Source organism: Sus scrofa, chromosome 1 (genome assembly GCF_054392235.1).
Source record: "Sus scrofa isolate SSC_HxYL_T2T_F1_AM1 chromosome 1, Sscrofa_HxYL_maternal_Yorkshire_Landrace_v2.0, whole genome shotgun sequence".
In the NCBI taxonomy this organism is placed as follows: Eukaryota; Metazoa; Chordata; class Mammalia; order Artiodactyla; family Suidae; genus Sus; species Sus scrofa.
Window position 1 is genome coordinate 199172755 of NC_139383.1, and position 15924 is coordinate 199188678.

Below are 15924 nucleotides of genomic sequence, written 5' to 3' on the forward strand. Positions count from 1 at the left end.
GTGAATATGGATGTGCATATATTTCTTTGAGACCATGCTTTCACCTTTCTTGGATATATACCTAGAGGTGGAATATACCCAGAGCCTGAATCATGTGGTGGTTCTATTTTTAAAGTTTTGGAAACTGCTGCACTCTTTTCCCTAGCAGCTCTACCATTTTACCTTAGTACCAACAAAATACGTGTCTTTGCCAATATTTGTTATTTCCTGTTTTTTTTTTTTTTTTTTTTTTTTTTTGTTTTTGAATAGCCATCCTAATGGGTGTGATGCTCTTAAAACCTTTAATAAACTTCATAGATGGCAGCATTTATTTCCATTCTATGTGCAGTAATAGGGTAATCGTTTTTCCATTAAAAATTATGAACATCTTTATTTAGGACATTTTTATTTTCTCAGGATATGTTTTCTTAGAAATGAAATAAATGGGTCAAAAATGTATGTAATTTTAAAGTTTTTTTGTTAAGTACTGCCAAATTGTCCTCAAGAAAGGTTTTGCCAGTTGACACTGAATTAGGGTATTAAAATGTCTTCCATTTCGTGTTCATGCTGTGCATATTATTAACTTATAGTTATCTGTGATTGAACAACTGACAAATGCTATCACATTGTGTTTTAATTTGCATTTTAAAAATTTGTTAAATAGAACTTTTTTCTCTAGGCCATTTTTTATTTTTTCCTTTCACAAATGGTCCTTTTGCCCATTTATCTATTTAAATCCCACTGTTTTGAATAGATCATAAAATGCAAATATGAAACACCCAGGACTTTTCACAAATGTATGAATAATCATGGAACCCTTTAGCAGAAAACTTGAGAAATCTCCAGGCAAGTTTTTAAATGACCTAAAGTGTATCTCTGTGATTAAGAGTCTCTGGCTACAGATTTGAATAATCAATTATGTTAATAAGCCCTTTCCTCATTATCTGGAGGGAAACCTTAGGTCAGCTCCTACCTTTTTTTGTTTTTTTTTTACTTTATGGCCAATTTGTGTTTCCTGGAGTTTGGCTTGGTGGTTTCTTAGTGGTTCTTCTGATAGTGAGACTACTAAAGAGAAGGCTTTTCTGAGGGCAGAGAGAACAGGGCGATAACAAGTAATTTTTCCACTGGGTTGAAGATGTTTGGAAGAATAGGAGGGCAAACAATGAAATAATCCAAATATTATGAGGAGGGAGGCAGGAGTTTATATTAGAATAGTTTACATGATTAAAGAAATGTTATACCCAGTTTTTTATTTTTGTTTTTTAATGGGGTCACAAAACAGATACTGGAATGCTTACCTAAGATATTTAAGGCATTGCGTATAAAGCACTTAATATTACAACAATTCTGTGCTCATCACAGTCTGATTGTCTTTATGTCAATATATCAGAAGTCAGTACTGTGGGAATGTGGCTTTTCTCCTACATTAGGTGCTTTAGGTTTGCTTTGATTTAAACAGAAAAAAAAAAAAAAATCCTCTTCCAGGCATTGAGAGAGAGAGGTTCGTGTTTTGAAACTAATTTTTGCATAGTTATGATAACCTATTATGGAGTATTATGCATATTTCCCAGCATATTTTATAGATTACACATTTATTCGGAATTATCATGGTTCTGTTTACATCCTTTTTTTTGGAACTCTGAGGCGCTGTGGGTGTCTTCCTTCAAGAAGTAACAAAATGTGCAGCACCTTCTGTGGAGCTTTCTCATAAGGCAGTCTTTGGCTGGTAGTCTCTGTGTGCTTGTTTGAGAGACAGGGTTTGACCCAGTGGTGCAGAGGTTGTTATTATGAAGGAGTCTCTGGAGTAAGGACCAAGATGAAGGGGAAACAGCAATTCATGCTTCCTTGCCTGCAAGCCTGGGTATTTCTCCCCAGCAGATCCATTCATTCCTAGACACCGTTCACATCACAAGTGGTTTGATAACATTATAAAATTGACTGTTGGAGCCAAATTTCCAAGAGTACCAAATGCCTTTCTAAGTAAAGAGTCAGACACTTCACTCACACAATCTGTCCTCTAATGTACAATAGACCACGACTTAATTTTTCTATAACATTTTCTTGATTTTCAATGGCAAAATCTTGTGAAATATCTTTAATATGAAACAGAATAGAGATTATAAAGTCTTTTATTCTGTGGCTGGTTAAGTTCTAGGCTAAAATTATTCAAACGTACTTTTCTAGTTAATGGTAAGGAGTTCTGTATTATTTTATGAATTTACAGAAAGTCATTTTGAAAGCATAAAGGGCTTCTCTGTCATTTTCTGATTCAGCCATTCTCTGTGAATTCTTCTTAAAAAAGTTTTAGGTGGACTGTGTGAATGGTGGACTCACATTTTATAACTTTATGTAGGTTTCATATTTTACAGGGGCTGGTCCTAAGTGGTTTAGGCTTTTACAATTTGTAAGGTATAGTAACATCAATTTTCTACTGAGATTGGCAACTGCTATTTGATTTGTGTTTAGTGAGGTTTTCAAATATTTATTTCATTTTGTTCTGCTGAAAAACAATTTTAATACCTAGGCTTAAAAGGACAAAGTATAGGTTCATATTATAGCAATAATACTTAATTTCACAATAATATTTAATTTATCTTGTACAATCATATGGTTGAGAGGCATGATCTTTTTTGAAGTGAGAATTTTTAAAAATAATATCGAATAGAAAGGCTTGAAATTATCGATTATCCCAAGGAGAACTAATATAAGTAATTGAGTTGAAGTTTCAAAGCACATATTACGGCTCACAATGTAGAAAACTTGCCAGCAGGGAAATGCAGATTCTTTAGCCGGCTATGACTTGTGTCACTTTGGTCCACAGTCTCTTGGGTTTCAGTTTCCTCATATGTAAAATGGAGACATTTAGATTAGCTCACTAGTTCCATGACAGTTTTGTCTGCAGGATTTTTTAAAGGAGTGCGACATTCACTGTCTGAGTTGACGCTGAGTGTTCTGAGTTAGAAGTCAGGATGTCTCCTTTTAGATATGGCAAAATTGAAACCTGGAATGAGTAATTTGCCTAGTAATTTAGTGTAATGACAGAATCAGAGTTAGAACTCAAGTTGCCACTGCCGTCCCATCCTAGATGATTATCTGACACAGCCCTGGATGTCAGATACACATGTCCCTTCCCCCACTTCCTACCCCTCCACAGTCATGGCAAACAGTGTTTATCTAGAACTTAATCTTTCCTACCCAGCTTGGACACGGCTCAGAATCTATCTCAAAGTACAGTAAACAGACAAGGAAATCTAACTAGTTTGACATTGTAAAGTAGAATCTTTAAAATAAAAAAGGCCACTGTAAGTTTTTTTTTAAGTTATTATTTTGTTTAATTCAAGTTGCTTACTTTTTAGCAGTGTTTCCCAATGTGATGATTCCTTTTTAGATTAAAAAAAAAAAATTATAGGGAGTTCCCTTTGTGGCGCAGTGGAAATGAGTCCGACTAGCATCCATGAGGTTGTGGGTTTGATCCCTGGACTCACTCAGTGGGTTAAGGATCTGGTGTTGCCGTGAGCTGTGGTGTAGGTTGCAGATGTGGCTCGGATCCTGGATCTAGCCTTGCTGTGGCTGTGGCGTCAGCCAGCAGCTATAGCTCCCAATTTGACCCATAGCCTAGGAACCTCCATATGCTGCGGGTGTGGCCTTAAAAGACAAAAAGACAAAAAAAAAAAAAAAGTATATATATATAGATATATATAGATATAGATTCCCACATGAACATGAATTCAGTAACACTTGCAATGAACTTCAGTTTTATTAGTCACAGTTCATTTGGAAAAGTGGGCACACAAAACTGTATGAAACATTTACATGCTTACGAATGAAAGACACCCTGTAATACTTCCTCCCCACCCCCGCACCCCTCATCCTCACTTACCTAGAGTTAGGCATTAGAAACCATTACTCTGTATTACTTCATCTTTTTTTTGCTTGGTTTTAGTTTAGGTTTTTAAAGTAGGATAGAATTTTTCTCTTAAGAGATCTCATTGGTTTCCATTCCATGTGCTGTGAAGTCCTGATTCCAGGAAATGCACCAGGAGAGCTCCCCTTGCTCCACACCCCTTCCAGCTCTATCTGGTCTGCTTTCTTCAGACTCTTCTTATATATATTGGGATTGTCCTTGGGATTTCATTTAGACAAATTCACAGCTGTAAAAAAAATTTGAAAACCATCAGCAATCCTACCTACACATTTTGCCCATTGTTTGGGGTTACCCTCTTACACTGGAGCCAGGATAAGGACCACCGTGGTCCAACTTGTAGGCCATGCTCCATCCCCTTACCCAAGCTGCTATTCATAGGACAGTGGAGGATGTATTGCTGACACCATGGCCAGCTCTGAGTGCAGTACATACTTACATGGAAAGAAAAATTATTTACATTGTAATACCAGGGAACTCAAATCTGTTTCCACCCTTGAATAAAAGGTTATGTAGTGTGCATATTTGTAAAGGTTTGGGTGTGGGCTTCTTTCACGCTTTGGGATGGGTGGAAGGATTTTTTGTTTTTAAACTTAATTTTATTTTAAACTTCATATTATTTTAAATTTAATTTTATTTTAACACAGTAATGAGTGGTGCTATGGACAGAAGACAGTTTCTCTTTTTCCCTGTGCCTCGTCTCCATGCTGTGTTTGTGGCATGATTTACTTTGTCCTGATTTTAACCAGTATCTTAGCAGAGTCTCTGGTCTTTCCTAGATTTTGCTGTCAGAGGACAACCTCAGGCAAGACTCCTTTCTCTGCATTGGTCATCTGTCATTTTTAAATAAGCATGCCATCAAAATAATAGCCAAGGAATTCCTGTTGTGGCATAGCAGAAACAAATCTGACTGGTATCCATGAGGATACATGAGGTCGATGCCTGGCCTCTGTCAGTGGGTTAAGGAGCTGGCATTGCTGTGAGCTGTGGTGTAGACTGCAGACATGGCTTGGATCCTGAGTTGCTGTGGCTGTGTAGTAGGCTAGCAGCTGTAGCTTTGATTCAGCCCCTAGCCTGGGAACTTCCATATGCCACAGGTGTGGCCCTAAAAAAACAAAAAACAAAAACAACAACAACAACAAAAAAAAACAAAAGACATCAGCCAGATATGATATTTAACACACCTGGTCTGGGCTACTTTTTTTTTTTTTTTTTTTTTTTTTGCCTGGGATGTTAGCTTAAAGCTAAATGTCCTTCTAAGGCTCACTGTGGTTTTGGCGACTTGTTTACCTTAGTTTACCTTACACATTTGGGGCTGTAGGTGATTCCAGAATAACTGGAACAAATTGGTGACAGTTGGCAAAGGGAGTTGTGTAGCTCTTAGCTTCATACCTGGGTGTGGGCTGTTCAGTGTTCCTGTTCAGATTATTCCTAGATGGTCTCTCCCTCCCTCATCACCCCGACAGACTGCTTGCTTCCTCGCCCACCTCGGGAAGGTCATCTCCCGAGCAGAGATGTTTTTCTGAAGTGAAAAGCTGACCATTTCAGTTCAGTCAACAGTTTCAACCTCCTCCTTTCTCGACTGTTTTACTAGACCTGATGCTAAGAAACTGAAATGACTTTCTCTGGACCCCGCTCACTTTTTTACTGAAAGCAGAAGTGCCCAGAGTTAGGAAATAAAAGAAAGAAAAGAATTAAATAAATAAGAGAGTATTTTGTTGGAAACTATCTCCTGTCTTTAACAGAAGCTATTTCTGTCTCATATGAGTCCTTTAACAAGTCTGTTTTTTTTCCAGAATAAGTTAGGATGGTTAAATGCAAACTCTTGACCACCTAAGGAAAGACTTAGTAGAGCTTTAGTTATCATAGCTCATCACCAGCACGCCAGGGGCTCACCAGCTTCCCTTCAGGGGAGGAGCTTGGTGAGGAACCATCTTAAACTTGAAGGACCTTCAAAGTATCTACAAAGTGAATGATGTGCTTTGGTGGGAATTGTTCACTAATGATAACTTCATTTTCCTCTCAAGCAAATTGGGGACTGGGGGTTGTTAACACGGCCACCACTCATATCTCTGTTGCTGGAATTATTGACTAGCTTGCTATAATCAGAACCAAAGTGACTGCTGTTTCGGGCAAAAAGAGTAGGGATGTAACCTCAAGGATTTTTATCCAGCAGCTGTTTTTAAAAGGCATGCCTAGAAATCTAAGTTCTGTAGCCTAGTTAACTGTAATGTGTCAATATCAATTTCCTGCTTTTGACAGTGTATTATAGTTAGGTAAGATATTATCACTGGGGGAAGCAGGGAACTTTTCTGTTCCTCTTCCTCTACTTCTTTCCCTTCCTTCTTTCCTTCCTTCTTTCCTTCCTTCCTTCCTTCCTTCCTTCTTTCTTTCCCTCCCTCCCTCCCTCCTTCCCTCTGACTGATAAGATCATAGCGAGTTAAAAAGTTAAAAGAAAAATACCCTGAGAAGAATTACCATTCCAGGTGAGACACTTCAGTTCTGATATCTTTCGTTCCCACCTTCCTTCCTCCCTTCCTTCTCCCCTCAGCTTTACTGAGAGGCATTTCACCTATATAATCACTTGTTTTAGAGTACAGTTAATTTTTTTTTTTTTTTTTTTTTTACAATTCATTGTTTATCCATAGCCTTGTGTAACCATCACCACAATCTAATTCGAAAGCATTTTCAGCTCTCCAAAGAGTAACTGCATAGGCATTGGCTGTAATCTCTGTACCCTATCCAACCCCCTTTCCCATCTCCATCTTGGGCAACTATTAATCTGCTTTCTGTCTATATGGATTGGCCTCTTCAGGACTTTTAATATAAATGAGGTCATAAAATGTATAATCTTGTGTGACTGGCTTCTTTCATTTAGTATAATGGTTTCAAGGCTTCATCCATGTCATAGCATGTATCAGTACTTAATCCTTTTTTATTGCCAAATAATACTCCATTTAGTGGATACACCACATTTTGTTTATTTATGGATGTTTAGGTTGTTTGCATTCTGTGGTTATTATGAACAGTGCTCCTGTCAGCGTTCATGTACAAGTTTTTCTGTGAACATATGTTTTCAGTTCTCTTGGGTAAATACCTGAAAGTGTGAATTGCCAGGTCATATGGAGACTCTTATGTTTAACACTTTGAGAAACTGCCAAAATGTTTTCCAAAGTGGCTGTACCATTTTATATTCCCCCCAGCAGCGAACGAAGTTTCCAGTTTTCCACAGTTCAAATGTTTCTTAAACACTTTTTTTGTTGTGTTTACTGAATGTTTCCTCTTGTCTTGGTGGGTGGGGGAGTCGGAAGCTGAATGGTAACTTTGGAGGAAATGAAACAAATGAAAATCAAATAAATTATTTTCAGATTGGCTGAGTGTAGCTTTGGAAACCTTTCAGCCTAGAGCCTACAAACCTTCCTGTTTGACTGGATATGACATTACCAGTAATTTTACTTTCCTACTTTTATTCTCCCTGAGGAGAAAAAAGAAGTATGTCTTTTTTGCAGCTAGGCTTGGAAGGTTCAAGCAAACACAAAGGACCCCTGAGTTACTAACAGTTCCACAGGAAGATGTACTTGGTCCATGCCCAGAATAGTTTCTCTAAAATCATTCTCTTGGTGCTTCCTCTGTGCTGTTCTCCACCAGAGTGTAACACAAGAGCTGAATCAAGGTTTGTTCAGTTGGTATTTGGAAAAGAAGTGATGACTGGATGCTGGTCAGCTGGCTCGGGCCGTTGGCAGGCCTGCCCCAGACCATGCTTTCTGCAGACTGCAGCTTCTCAGGTTTGTTATAGGCCTGCCCCAGGCGGGGGTGTTTGTGTTTGCTCTGTCTGAGCTCAGGATAATAAGGCCTTTCGTAATCCACCATGGCAGTGAGCAGGCAAGTCCGGAGGTCTTGGACATGGCCCAGGAGACCAGCCAAAGACAAGATACCAGCTCCTTTGCCCTGTGTAGCCGGATCAGGGAATAGTCAGAGAAGGGAACACCAAGAAAGGTCACTTACTAGTTCTGGTACACAGAACTGACAACGCTCACTGTCTTCTGGCAGTGGTTACTTTTGGTCATACATTGGCAACCAGATTTTTTTGCCTGCTGAAACCTATGTCCACCTTTCTCACGTTCCCCCTATTTTTTTCTTTTCCCAGAAAAGGGTATATATTTTTTGATTCAGGTAACTGAAATAGGAAACCAGAGAGGAGCCCCAGGCTGTGGCAAATAATGGCTGTTAACCACCCCTCCACCCCCATTTATTTTCTCACAGAAAAGAACATTATGAATCATGGTTGCAAGGGTAGATTCCCTCCAGATTTTCATTAACACACTCAGCATGAGCCTCTGTTACTCTCCTTGTGGGTAGGGCTCCCTACATCCAGGTAGTGTCTAGAAGCTGGTGTTGGTCCCTGGGGCCTCTCCAGGCCTGGTTTAGCTGGCCGTCTCCTCCTTAAGCACTGGCTAGTCATCTTCCTTTGACTTCCCAGAGTCCCCCCCCTGAAATGCCTTGCTCAAATCAGGAAAGGAAGTCAGGTTCTTTTCCCCTCATTAAACACTACCCACCTCAGGCACGTTACTTCAATGTCTTATATTATCTCTGTCAAATCAAGAACTTGCTTCCTTGAAAATGAGGTTGTAGGTATGTACCTATATGTGGCAGTTGGGGGGGGGGGTGGAGTGTGGATTTTGGACAGCTGTCTTTTTTTTTTTTTTTTTTTTTTTTTTAGGGCCACATATGGGGTATATGGAAGTTCCCAGGCTAGGGGTTAAATTGGAGCTGCAGCTGCTGGCCTAAGCCACAGACATGGCAACTCAGGATCTGAGCTGTGTCTGTGACCTATACCACTGCGCACAACAATGCTGGATCCTTAACCCACTGAGTGGGGCCCATGTCCTCATGGCTATTAGTCGGGTTCATTAACACTGAGCCAAAACGGGAACTCCTGGACAGCTGTCTATTTATTACATTGGTGGAAATTGTCTACCCGTTCTTTTAAGCCCCAGTGTCATAGATTAGGAAAGAAAGATTTTAAGTACATCCATTTTAAGGGTCAATTTCACATTTCCATGAAGCATTAGAATACTTTGTTAGAATAACAGTTGATGTATTTTTTCTATTGGAGAGCCCGTTGTGTAATTTCTGCAGTAATTAATGTGTCTAGCTTAATAACTTCAATTGGTGCTATAAATAATTGAATTCTAAATATATACAATACTTACATATTTCTTTTGACTTGTTTTTGGTCTAGCCAGTGCTTTGACTGGATTCAGAGTTCATGATACTTTCCCAAACTCCCCCAAATAGGAGTTTCCAGCAGTTAAAAAAGTTTTAAAACCGATCTTTGATACACATTAGTTCATTTGACATTGTGTGTGACCTAGTCTTGGGAGAAATAGAACTGTCTAAAAAAGGCTGCTTCTCATGCAGGTAGAGGGTGGAAAACTGGTTCTTTCCAAACAGTATATGCACCTTTTTTTGTTACTCACCATAGTGGACCCAGAGAAGCAGCCTGTGTGATATACCAGGCCTCAGGTCCAGCCCCTGTGAGCGTGTTTGACTGATGGCTGAGGCAGTAAGGCTGATCAAGCGTCAGTCACCACAGCACTTCATACAGCTCCCTTCATCCTCAGGATCATGAGTGGATTTCTCTGCATTACAGCTTATCTACAGAACATCATCCTTTTATCTCTCTGTGACATTTTCACCTTTGATGGGCTTCTGATTACATCAGCGTGGCTTATAACTGGAGTTATGGGGGGAAGTCTGAGGGCGGATTCTTCTAAATAAAACATGTCCTATGCTGTCCAGTAAGGTAGCGGCCAACCATATGTGGCTGTTTATCAGCAGATGTGAAATAACAAAAGAACAAAGAAGGAGTGATCCTTCATGAAGAAGAGAATTCAGAGCTGCTTCTTGAAGTGCTGTAACAAGAATTGAGAATGCTCTTGCTTGTCCTGGGAGACAACAGGGAACAGGGACCTGGATGCTTTTACAGCATGCCAGGTCTCCTCAGGGATTATGCCAAGAACTGGCTAAGTGCTATGGAGTAGATTTTTCCCTCCTGCAGGAAAACAGTATTTAATAGAAAAGAGTTCCTGTTGTGGCTCAGCAGTAATGAACCCGACTAGTATTCATGAGGGTGCTTGGGTTCAATCCCTGGCCTCGTTCAGTGGAGTAAGGATCTGGCACTGCAGACCCAACTTGGATCTGGTGTTGCTGTGGCTGTGATGTAGGCTGGTAGCTGCAGCTCCGATTCGACCCTTAGCCTGGGATCTTCCATATGCTGCAGGTTTGGCCCTAAAAAGAAAGAAACAAACAAACAAAATCTTCACACCTCACCAACAGAGTTTCTGAAGATAGGATGATGAGGGAGGGGTGGTGGTGGAGTGTTAAATTCCTGTCCTGCACACTTGGCCTAAGTGAAAAAACTTTAGAGAGAAGTTTAGTTATAATTTTGAGATAGGCACCATCACTACTGAATGCCAACCTTAGAAGGAACACAGTTAACAGTGGCCACATTTCAGACTCTCGTTAGCCACACTTGACTAGTGGCTGCTCTGTTGGACAGAGATAGAACATAGAAGATCGGCTGGCTTTTGGCTCCTTTTTAGTCCACAGTAAGTTTGTATGTAGACTTATATAATACTCTTTCCTCCAAGAATAAAACTCTGACTTAAAGTCTAGGAAATTGGGATTTCTGCTTCCTAGAACTGGGTCTTAGACCTAGCTGAGAGTTAGTGCCAATGTCTTCTGTGTGTTCATGAACATATAAATACACAGGTTTGGTTTGAACATGAACTTGGCTGTCAAACGTTTTGATTCTTTCAGTCCTCACTTGCTCTGGCTTCTTGCTCTCAGGATCCTGCTTTCCGTTGGTGCCCACTCCTTTGCCCCAGGGTCTGTGGTTCTAGCCATGCCTTTTTTCATTCTAAACTAGTCCAACCTCTTGCTCCTTATTATATACTTACCTTGTCTGGGTGCTAGCCATAGATTGTGTTTGGACCCAAGAGTGGTTCCTGTTATGGATGTATTATTTGATTTGAAAACCCAGCTTTTCCAGAACAGCATCCATTTCCAATCACTGAACCACAATAAAAAATATTGCCTTGAAGTCTTTTCTTGATTTTAAGCATTTGACCCAAGTTCAAAGGACTCTCCTCTTGGGATTTTGTTTTACCAGAAGCTTCTGGCAAGAGATAGAATGATCTGAGGATGAGAGTCATGGACGTCAAAAAACTGATGGCATGTCATGGAATGTAACTAAATTTTCAGCTCTTGAAAGGCAAAGGCAGTATGTTTTACTTTATTACCTATGTTAAGCTATAAATACTTAACCTATAGTACTTAAGCTATAATTGGCAGATGAGTAACTCTAGAGCAAACATGTTCAATGTGGTTTTCTTCTTTGTTTTAATTTTTGTTAACATTTAAAAGTGTTAACATTGAATATTCTGTACTGAAAGTACGTTTGCCTGGTTTTGAGCAATCAGCTTGGTCATTACATGGTTTCCTCGTGAACCACACTCATTGCTTCCACAATATTTACTGTGAATCTGTTAGTGATAATTAATAGCTCTCATGATGAATATGGTTAGTAAGGCAACATGGATGAAACCGTGTTTCTTCCTCTAACAAAAGGTAGCACTCGGGCCTCCATTCTTTGCTTTCGCTTCTTCCCTCCACCTTCCTCGACAAGTTTGTGTAGCCCTGTTTCTCCCATTAGGCAGTGAGGCCCCTAGGACTGAAATGCAGTGTGGCTTTTGGATTCTGGATGCAATAGAATGCTGGCTTGGCTCGGCAGAGATCTTGATGTGAGCCTATCCCTGGGTTGGTGTTCCTCTACTAGCTCTCAGCCTGGGGAATTTCCATCTAATTTCCCTTTTGGTAGTGAGTTTTATGATGCCCCGGCTTCCCTGTCTACTTACAGGTGTGCTTGTGAAGATCAAAGGAAAAAGAGCCCATGGAATCATTTTGCACAGTAGTAGAAAATGTAAGATCTTGCTACTAAAAAGAGTAACACATTGTTTGTGTATAACTGTGGATTGATATTTATACTCAGCAGACCTTCTTCTAATGTATCAAGAAACTCAAGCCTTAACAACACTGGGACAGCTAGGAACAACTACAAGGAATCTAATGGAACATAGCCTCAAAAATATATTTTTGCTGACTGAGGGTTTTTTTTTTTGTTTTTTTTTTTTGTTTTTTTGTTTTTTTTTTGGATTTAAAAGGTCAACCTGGTACCTCTTATTATTTTCAAATAGAGCAGAGCTTGGGACATGTTCCCTGGAGTCCATTTGGTAGGCTGTTCCCTGGGGCATTCAACTCAGTGGAAGGAGAAGTCTACTGGGCCAATTTTAAGTCCTTGCTCAGCACTGGCATCTTGTTGGCAGGGGTGGAGGGGTGGAGGCGTGGAGGTGAGACACCAAGAGTGTAAGGAATAGGGATGGGTCTTTGGCTGTAAAATCAGTATGCTAGACAGGCAAAAATAACAATAGATTCCAGCAGGATTCTCAGTTCTCTGAAATCAGGGGGCAACTTACCTGCTCTGTGCATGAATCTGCTAGCATGGGTTAAACCTCCCTTCCCCTTTTACTAACAAGAGGAAAAGAAGTTGAGAAAGATTATAGAGGGGAAAATTGAGGCATTTGTCTTGAAAATCTTGAACCTGGAAATGGGCCATGGTACTTAATAGCATCCCTGTGTCAAATTTTTTTTTTTTTTTTTTGTCTTTTTTTAGGGCTGCACATGCAGCATGTGGAGGTTCCCAGGCTAGGGTGGCAATCGGAACTGTAGCCACCAGCTTATACCACAGCCACAGCCATGTGAGTGAGATCTGAGCTGAGTCTGTGACCTGCACCACAGCCCATGGCAATGCTGGATCCTCAACCCACTGACCAAGACCAGGGATTGAACCCATGTCCTCATGGATGCTAGTCGTAATCGTTAACCGCTGAGCCACAAAGGGAACTCCTCCATGTCATTTTAAAGAGCCGCACGTGTCTACATCGGCTGGCCCTGCCCCGCACCAGTCACAGGAAGCAGACAGTGTGAATGGTTTCCCCCAGTCTTACACAAGGGCGTGGTTTCTACCTTTCCAGATCTCTGGCTGTTTCTGTCAGATTCATTTCCCACTTTTGTTCTTTAATAAAAGTGTCCAGCATAGGTCTGTAGCATTTCCAGTAAAGCCACCAAACCACTCTTTTGAGTCAAAGTATTCATTTCTCTATAGTCACACTGATGAATATATGGTATATCTTTAAAATAATTCTGTTTTGTTCTAATTTTAGCTTCTGATTCTTTATCCAGATTCCCTTGCAAATACTGTTGGTGCTTTCAGAAAGTGAACCCCCATGCAGAAAGGGGTTTACATGTGAGCAGGAAAAGTGTGAGGGTAGCTTTCCTTTTCTTCCATCTGCGCCTCACTCCTGAGAATGTGCTTTCAGCAAAGGCGGGGACTGTCTCTGGCTCTCCATTACAGGCTCTCTATGTGGGTCACCCTCCTGTCTCTTCCCCTGATTAACCGAGACAGCTGGCCCTGTGATTTTGAGGTCTGTGGTTTGTGTGAAGGTTCTGAAAGTCTTGTCTGGAATGGCCAGGTATCAGACGTGTGATTTGCGGATTTTATTTGTTCCAACGCTGAACATTCCTGTAGCCTTCAACCTATGCAGAAAGATGGGAGGGTTTGCTACCTAGAGTCTCTGCATAAGTTATGGGTAACAACCTCATAGTTGGGCTGGTTTTTTCCCAGCGTCCCAGACAAGAGCTGGTGCTCCTGAGCTTGATCAGAGCAAGCTCTTCACACTGTGAGCTCTTACACTAATCCTGACTCTTCTTGAGAGCAGGGATTAGCTCTTGTTTGCTGTCACAGCATCGATGCTAGACAGCACTGTGCACTCCCAGGACTATTGAATGCATGGTCTTCAATGCTCCAAAGGCAGGCATTCTTAGGTAGTGCAGTAGGATCCTTTGGTACTCTACTTTTTTTTTCTTTTTTGCATTACCATTGTAGTTATATCATTTTATTTTATTTATTTATTTATTTTTTTGTCTTTTTGCTATTTCTTGAGCCGTTCCTGCGGCATATGGAGGTTCCCAGGCTAGGGGTCCAATCAGAGCTGTAGCCACCGGCCTACGCCAGAGCCACAGCAATGCGGGATCCGAGCCGCGTCTGCAACCTACACCACAGCTCACAGCAACGCCGGATCGTCAACCCACTGAGCAAGGCCAGGGACCGAACCCGCAACCTCATGGTTTCTAGTTGGATTCGTTAACCACTGCACCACGACGGGAACTCCTAGTTATATCATTTTAAATAGTGTGGAAAAAAGAAGTAAGGCTGTCTATTTCTACACCACTGGGGAAAAGGTTCACCTTGATTGGGAGTAGCACAGAGCATAGAAGCTAGTTACCAGTAGATAACCCTTTAAGTGTTGCTTGAAGAAGTGCTGGAATTACAACATATTTTGGCTCATGAGTTGGGCTTTCTTACCACATTCTTCTTTTTTTTTTTTTTTTTTTTTTTTTTTCACTCTTAAAGGGGGGCGGGAACACCCTGGCAGTAATACTGAAATCTTTTAAATTTGTGGCATGATATGAAAATGTAATCACAGTGTCAACATTCTGTCATCCTCTATTCATCATTCTTTATGGAAAAAAACAATTATAGTGGTTCTCACTGACACAATTCCAAGGATCTAGTGGTTTCCCATGACATAAGCTGAATTTTAAGATATTTTACCTAGAGATAATATCAGCTTCTCAGAGAATTTAGAAGTGACATTCTTGCCCAGTGTCCCGTCCCTACCCCCCCCCCGGCGCGCGCGCGCGCACACACACACACACACACACACACACACACACACACACACACACACTCTCTCTCTCTCTCTCTCTCTCTCTCTCTTTCTTGCTCTCTCAGAAGAGAAAACTAAAGAGAGGGAAAATGACATTTTTACTATTGGTTGAAAATGGTTCAGAGTATCACTTGATTTGGTGCTATCTGAAAATTCACTTAAACTGTTTCGTCTTCCCACACATTTCGAATGGATGCTAAAAGGGAAATAACTGTAGAAGCAGAAGGGTTATTTTTAGATTGCACTCCTATATTTGGGCTTCATTACTCAGATTTTTTCCCTCGGGGCTGGGGTCATATTTGTATGTACTGTGCTTGATGGCTTTTCCTTATTTTTCTCTGTGCCCAGAACCACCTGGAGGCCAGCATGCTCAGTACACATGTCAGTCTGTAATTTCAATCAACTGTATGTCTTCCTAGCCAGCACCTTCCTCCACCCTTCCCCAAAGTGTTGTAGATCAAAGGTTACTTTGTTTTAGATTTACCTCTGGTTTCAAGTAATTTATTTCCCCAGTGGCCATCTATTGGTAGAATGAATACTCTCCATTTTTCCCCCCTCAGTTCTCAAATGCTGTAATTTTCCATGGACTTTAAAATTTTTTTTGCCTGACCCCCCCGGGGGGGAGGGGGCTGCAGAAGTTCCGGGGCCAGGTTTTGAACTCATACCACAGTAAAGATGCAACCCATTGCAGTGACAGTGCCAGATCCTCAACCCCTGAGCCACCGTGGCATTCCTCTGTTGATTCTTTTAAGTTATATGACATTTTGAAAATGTTAGAGAAGTAGTCTAATGAATTCCTTTTTTAAAATGATGATTAGATTGAATATTTGTAGCTCTGATTAGCCAGCAGGGGTTGAAACTAAGAAGCATTTAGTGAGCTGATTTGAAAGTTTCCTTTCTGGGTGTTTCCTTGGCATGTGCCATTTTGCCCAACTTTGCACATAAGCAGCGGAAGGTGTCGATTTAGCATGTTTGCCAAAGACACTCTTGGTTTTCACTGAGCTGAGGATGCTTTTTGTAGTCTGTTTTCCATTGCGTTTGGAGATCTTCTTGATACCATGGTATCGTTTAACTTTTGTTGTTTTGTAAGTAGGATTTTAGAAACTCACTTCACGTGGTTCTTAAAGAGAGATAAAACCAAGAATTAAAAAATATGCAAAAAAGGTTAAAAGG

The 15924-nt window shown here is 40.6% G+C and overlaps 1 protein-coding gene across 5 annotated transcripts in view; it reads left to right on the forward strand.

Annotated features, from left to right (window-relative positions):
• The window catches only part of DAAM1 (dishevelled associated activator of morphogenesis 1), a 175713-nt gene that overhangs the window by 23103 nt on the left and 136686 nt on the right, over nt 1-15924 (forward strand). The window lies entirely within an intron of this gene.